The 6,635-nt window shown below is 41.4% G+C and overlaps 1 pseudogene; it reads left to right on the top strand.

Annotated features, from left to right (window-relative positions):
• Nucleotides 1-1,668: 1,668 nt before the first annotated feature.
• Nucleotides 1,669-6,635, top strand: part of LOC744852 (RNA-binding motif protein, Y chromosome, family 1 member F/J-like) — a 193,395-nt pseudogene continuing 188,428 nt past the window's right edge.

Here is a 6,635-nt window from a genome sequence, read left to right as displayed (position 1 = left end):
CTATATCATTTTGAAAAAAATGCATCCACATTTAAAATATCCCTATAAAAAAGTATTAGAATAAGTGGCTTTTATAGTTGCATTCTACTACACATTCAAGGAAAGAAATGTTTCAGAGAAGTGAAAAAGAGAAGAAAAACACAAAACCCTAATTAATTTTCAAATGAATAATTTCGTTACTACTTTCAAACAAAAAGCATAAGAATTAAGCCCAAAAAAGATTAATTTAACTTTAGAACAACAATGTGAAAACATGAGCAAAATATAAGTATATTATTTGTTTTCACACAGCTGCAAAGAAATATCCAAGACTGGGTAACTTATAAAGAAAGGAGACTTAACTGGCTCATAGTTTCTTAAGCTTTGCAGGAAGCATAGCTAGGAGGTCTCAGAAAACACACAATTATGCGAGAAGGCCAAGGGAAAGCAAGTGTGTCTTCAGATGGTGGCAGGAAAGAGAGTGTAAAGGGGGAAGTGATACACATTTTCAAAAAAGTCGATCTCATGAGACCTTACTATCATGAGAAAATAAAGAAGTCTGCTCCCATTGTGTCCGAAATTGGTGGGTTCTTGGTCTCACTGACTTGAGGAATGAAGCCACGGACACTCACAGTGAGTGTTAACAGTTCTTAAAGATGGTGTGTCCAGAGTTTGTTCCTTCTGATGTTCAGATTGTTCGGAGTTTCTTCCTTCTGGTGGGTTCGTGGTCTCACTGGCTTCAGGAGTGAAGCTGCAGACCTTCACAGTGAGTGTTACAGCTCTTAAGGTGGAACATCTGGAGTTGTTCACTCCTCCCAGTGGGTTTGTGGTCTTGCTGGCCTCAGGAGTGAAGCTGCAGACCTTCGTGGTGAGTGTTAACAGCTCATAAAGGTAGTGCAGACCCAAAGAGTGAGCAGCAGCAAGATTTATTGCAAAGAGCAAAAGAACAAAGCTTCCACTGCTGGAAGTGGACTCTAGTGGGTTGCCACTGCTGGCTTGGGCAGCCAGCTTTTATTCCCTTATCTGACTCCACCCACATCCTGCTGATTGGCCCATTTTACAGAGATCTGATTGGTCCGTTTTGACAGGGTGCTGATTGGTGCATTTACAATCCCTGAGCTAGACACACAGTGCTGATTGGTGTATTTACAATCCTCTAGCTAGAAGTAAAAGTTCTCCAAGTCCCCACTAGATTAGCTAGACACAGAGTGCTGATTGGTGCATTTACAAACCTTGAGCTAGGCACAGAGTGCTGATTGGTGCATTTACAATCCTTGAGCTACACACAGAGCACTGATTGGTGTATTTACAACCCTTTAGCTACAAGTAAAAGTTTTCCAAGTCCTCACCAGATTAGCTAGATACAGAGTGGTGTATCCAGGAACCCCAAGCTAGACATAAAGTGCTGATTGGTGTATACACAATCCTCCAGCTAGACATAAAAGTTCTCCAAGTCCCTACCCGACTCAGGAGCCCAGCTGGCTTCACCTAATGGATCCCATGCCAGGGTCACGGGCGGAGCTACACACCAGTGCCGCGCCACACATCTGCAGTCCTCAGCCCTTGGGCGGTCCATGGGACCGGGCACCACGGAGCAAGGGCTGGCGCCCGTCAAGGAGGCTCAGGCTGGTGGGAGCCCACCACAGGGGTGCTCCAGCATGGCAGGCTGCAAGTCCTGAGCCCTGCCCCATGGGGAGGTGGCTGAGGCCTGGAGAGAATTCGAGTGCAGCATGGGGGGCCAGCAGTGCTGCGGGACATGGCACCTCTTCTGCAGCTGCTTGCCCAGGTACTAAGCCCCTCACTGCCTGCGGCCGGGTGGCACCACTAGGCCGCTCCAAGTGCGGGGCCGCCAAGCCTGTGTCCACCCAGAACTCGTGCTGGCCCGTGAGCACCATGCACAGCCCTGGTTCCCGCCCGCCCCTCTCCGTCCACACCTCCCTGCAAGCAGAGGGAGCCAGCTCCAGCCTTGGCCATCCCAGAGATGGGCTCCCACAGTGCAGTGGCGGACTGAAGGGGGCTCCTCAAGCGTGGCCAGAGTGGACACCCTGTGGCCTGAGGAGGTGAGGAGAGCAAGTTGGGCTGCTAGCACTTTGTCACCTCTCGCCATGATCCAGTCACCTCCAACCAAGCCCCCCTCCAAAACATGAGGATTAAAATTCAGCATGAGATTGGGGTGAAAACAGAGCCAAAATATATCAATGAGCAAACAAATATAAGGTTATACATCATAACTACAAATCTACACAAAATTTATTTCAAAGACAAAAGAGTGGCTCAACTTAAGAAAATATATTAATTTAATGCATCATACTAATATATTAAAGTAGGAAAAAATAGAATTACATCAATGAATACAGAATAAACACCAAATAAAACAAATAGCTATTTATATATAATAAGACATTAAAGTACAAATAAAGAAAATGTTCCTTATCTGAGAATACTTCCTTCGAAATCAGAAGAAAGACTAGAAGACTCACTATTACCATTTCTCTTCAACATTGCCGTGGAGATTTTTAACGTATATGATAAATAATACTCATAATGATAATAATAATACTTTATAAGAATTGGCAAGAAAGAAGTAAAACAGTCCTCATCTGTAGATGACATGATTATCTACATGGACAACTTCAAAGAATATACAAACCATATATATTAATAAGAAAACTTAGAAAATTTTCTAGATGTAGTATTAAGATGTCAAAGTTGAAATTACCTACCTTCCAGTAAAAGAAAGACACAGGATGGTTTTGAGTGATAATGGAGGCTGTACTTCCATTGTGAACTGTGTGATATTGAAGTATACATAATCCTCCCTCAGTATCAGTGGGGGATTGGTTCAGGACTTCCATGGATACCAAAATCTGCAGATTCTCCATTTCTTGGCATTAAATGGTGTAGTATTTGCATATAACTAGCTGTCCAGCTCTTAAATAAGGTGGGAGTGATTCACTGCAGTAGGCACTAAAAAGAAGACCCTTCTATTATCAATGGAAATTCTCTGGGAGAGAAAACAGCTAAGGGCAAATCTAAAGAGGTACCATTGTTACAGGCCACTGGCTACTGCCAGGTACTGCACCCATGTCTGGAACACCACACTGTACCCATGAAGAAATTTAATGGACAGGACAAAAAGGGTTATAAAAAAATCCCTCGGGATGGTTACTAGAAAGCAACAAAACTCTTTCTCCCTGGGGCAATGCAATGAAAGATAGTTAAGCCTTTATATGACTCCTCACATTTGGGACAGGTCTCAATATACAAGTTATTTTCTCAAATCATTTAAGGAAAGAAACTATTCTACACTATAAAATGGATGATCAGGGCCTGTGAACTCTGTGGCTGTAACAATCCAGGAAGCTACTCCATACCCCTACCTGTACCCAAACCTTTACAACATTGAGGGACATATACCCTGAGAAGACTGGCAAATATAATTTTTTTGTTTGCTTTTGACACAGAGTCTCACTCTGTTGCTAGGCTGAAGTGCAGTGACACAATCTCGGCTCACTGCAACCTCTGTCTCCCAGTTTCAAGTGATTCTCCTGCCTCAGCCTCCCAAATAGCTGGTATTACAAGTGCGTGTCATCAGGCCCAGCCAAGTTTTGTATTTTTAGTAGAGACGGGGTTTTAGCATGTTGGCCAGGATGGTTTCAATCTCCTGACCTCGTGATCCACCCGCCTTGGCCTCCCAAAGTGCTGGGATTACAGGCATGAGCCACCGTGCCTGGCTGGTAAATAGATTTTTATCAGATACAACCATACAGGGGCTGGAAATATTCACCAGTATTTATAGACAACTTGACCAAGTGAATTGAGGCTTTTCCCACTTTATGAGTGCCCACATTTTTACTCAATAAGATCAACTGCAAAGTTTCGATGACCTGAAAGCCTTCATAGTGACAATGGACCTACCTTCATAGCCAAAGTGACCCAGCAGCTTGCATTCAGCTTTAGGCATTACCTATCACCTTCACTCCCCCTGGAGTACTCAATCCTCAGGTAAAATAGAAAAATCTAATCATGTTTTGAAAAGACATTAGCTAAGCCATGTCAGGAGACCTCAGAGACCAGGTTCCTCTCTTAGCCATAGTCTTTATACACATAGGAATGACCCTTAAAAACCTCCAGAAAAATCCATTTGAGAGGAGTTATGTGAGGCCATTTTTAGCTTGAGGTCTCCTGCTTAATAAAGAGATACATAGTTGACTCATAAGTTGAAACATATTGTCAACTTAGACCAGTTTAGAAAAGTCCTCCAAGCCTATGGACAAAAAGTATTGCCCCCTCTCACAAGGCAATTAACTGACCTCCTATTCAGTCATGAAACTAGTAAACATTTTGAAAGAAGCATCCCCTGACAATCAGTTACAACCAAAATAGAAGGGCCCCTATCAAGTGTTGTTGACTATTCCAGTCCTTTTAAACTTTAGAGCATACCTAGTGGTGGATACAATTGTCCAAGATTAAACCTGTTTCTTTTTTTTTTTTTTTTTTTTTTTTGAGATGGAGTCTCACTCTGTCACCCAGGCTGGAGTGCACTGGAGTGCAGTGTCACGATCTTGGCTCATTGCAAGCTTTGCCCCCCGGGTTCGTGCCATTCTCCTGCTTAGCCTCGTGAGTAGCTGGGACTACAGGTGTCCGCCACCATGCCCGGCTAATTTTTCTTGTATTTTTATTAGAGATAGGTTTTCACTGTGTTAGCCAGGATAGTCTCAACCTCCTGACCTCGTGATCCACCCACCTCAGCCTCCCAAAGTGCTGGGATTACAGGCATGAGCCACTGCACTTGGCTTAAACCTGTTTCTTATAAGTTGCAGGCACAAATGGAGGACACTGTAACCTAAATTTTTGGAAGATCTCCACTACCTATTTAAAAGAATCAACAGTCACTCATCCAGAAGTGGCAACATGATGCTGCTGGTGGGAATAGAGGGTATGTCTACTAGGGAAGCCAGAGAAAACACAATTGAGCTCCTTAATTTTCTAGAAGAGGAATGGTATCATTGTCAGTTTCCCAATTTTCTGGAAAGAAGGGTATTTCTCTGTTTTTTCCACCTTTTTAAAATCTATCTTAGGACGCTTGACAGCTCTCTTGTTACTAATTTACTTGTTTGTTTAACCTCATAGTAAGGTCTGTATCTTGTAGATTACAATATTTCCAGGTGCAAACAATGCTGGCATAAGGCTTTTGAGTTATATACTGATCTGGATAATTGTGGTGTTCTGCCTTTCACCCCTTTAGCTCATGTATCCAGAGACATTTAGTTCTGTAGTACTAGGCAAGGCCAATGCTCATGATTCAACAGGAAGCAGTTACAGTGCATGGACCTCCTCCCTCCTGCAGCCCCCTTTAGATTAAGGGAAAGTATTTAACATCTGAGTGGAGAATAAGGTTGAAGGTGAGACTCAACTCCAGGGGTAGGGCTCACGCATGATCCAGATTGAGGACTACCTAAAAAACAGGTCTTAGGCAGAAGCAGTTTTCAATCAGACATGCTCACCAGTGTGCTATGGCACTTAACATTGCTATCGCAACACCCAGGAGTTACCACCCTTCTATGGCAATGATCCAATGATTACCACCCCTTCCCTATAAATTTCTGCATTTATCAATCCATGCAATTAAAAGCAAATATAAATATGGCTGCAAGATATCCCTGAGCTGCTATTCTTTTGCTATGGCATAGCCCTGTTCTGAAAGAGGAGCCACAGGGCTGTAACACTGCCAGAGCCATAATTCTGTCTCATCAGTTAAGCTATTTTTTTCTACCTCTGGTTTGGCATTGAATTATTTCCTGGACAAAGTCAAGAAACCAGTGGGCTTAGCTCTGCTTGGGGCTTGCCTCTCCTGCATTGTGTCTACAATTCCATTCCAAGATTTAGTAAACTATGAATTAACCAGATGAAGTGAATGCAATTACTTTAAATGCAAAAGTTAAAGGTCACCAGAAGAATTAAATAATCAACATAGAGAATATTTTAATGCAATGTTTTCATAATCCAAAATAATGTAATAATCATTAATAAAGTATTATATTTTTAAAGATAGCATATTATTGATTATTTTGTTTCCTGCTTCAATATTCCTTAGCATAACATTAATATTGATAATGATCTTATCTTTCTATAAAATATTTTGTTCAACTTTAAATTTCATTAATAATTATTTATGAATATTGCACTGAAATACAGATCTTAATTACTGAGCTTTTTAAATTAATAAATCTCAGTAGAGTAGTTTTACCTTACAACAAAATTGAGTAGAAAGTATAGAAAGCTCCCTTACACCCTGTGCCCACATGTACAACCTTTCCCACTATCAATATTTCTGATGAGACTGGTATGTTTGTTACAGTTCATAAACCTACATCAATACATTATCACTCAATACCTGCAATTTACATTAGGGCTAACTTTTACTGTTGCACATTCTATGGGTTTTTACAAACATGTAATAAAATGTATCCAAAACTGTAGTATTATATAGAATAGTTTCACTATTGTATACTCTAATACCTGAGTTGTGCCTATTTATTACGCTCTCCCTTGTAATCAATTGCAACCACTGATCTTTTTACTTCTTCAACATTTTTTTCTAGATTGTCATATATTTGAAATAATACGTGTAGCATTTTATGATTGGCTTAGTT

Source organism: Pan troglodytes, chromosome Y (assembly GCF_028858775.2).
Source record: "Pan troglodytes isolate AG18354 chromosome Y, NHGRI_mPanTro3-v2.0_pri, whole genome shotgun sequence".
NCBI classification, from domain to species: Eukaryota; Metazoa; Chordata; class Mammalia; order Primates; family Hominidae; genus Pan; species Pan troglodytes.
This window is presented reverse-complemented; position numbering and strand designations above follow the sequence as displayed.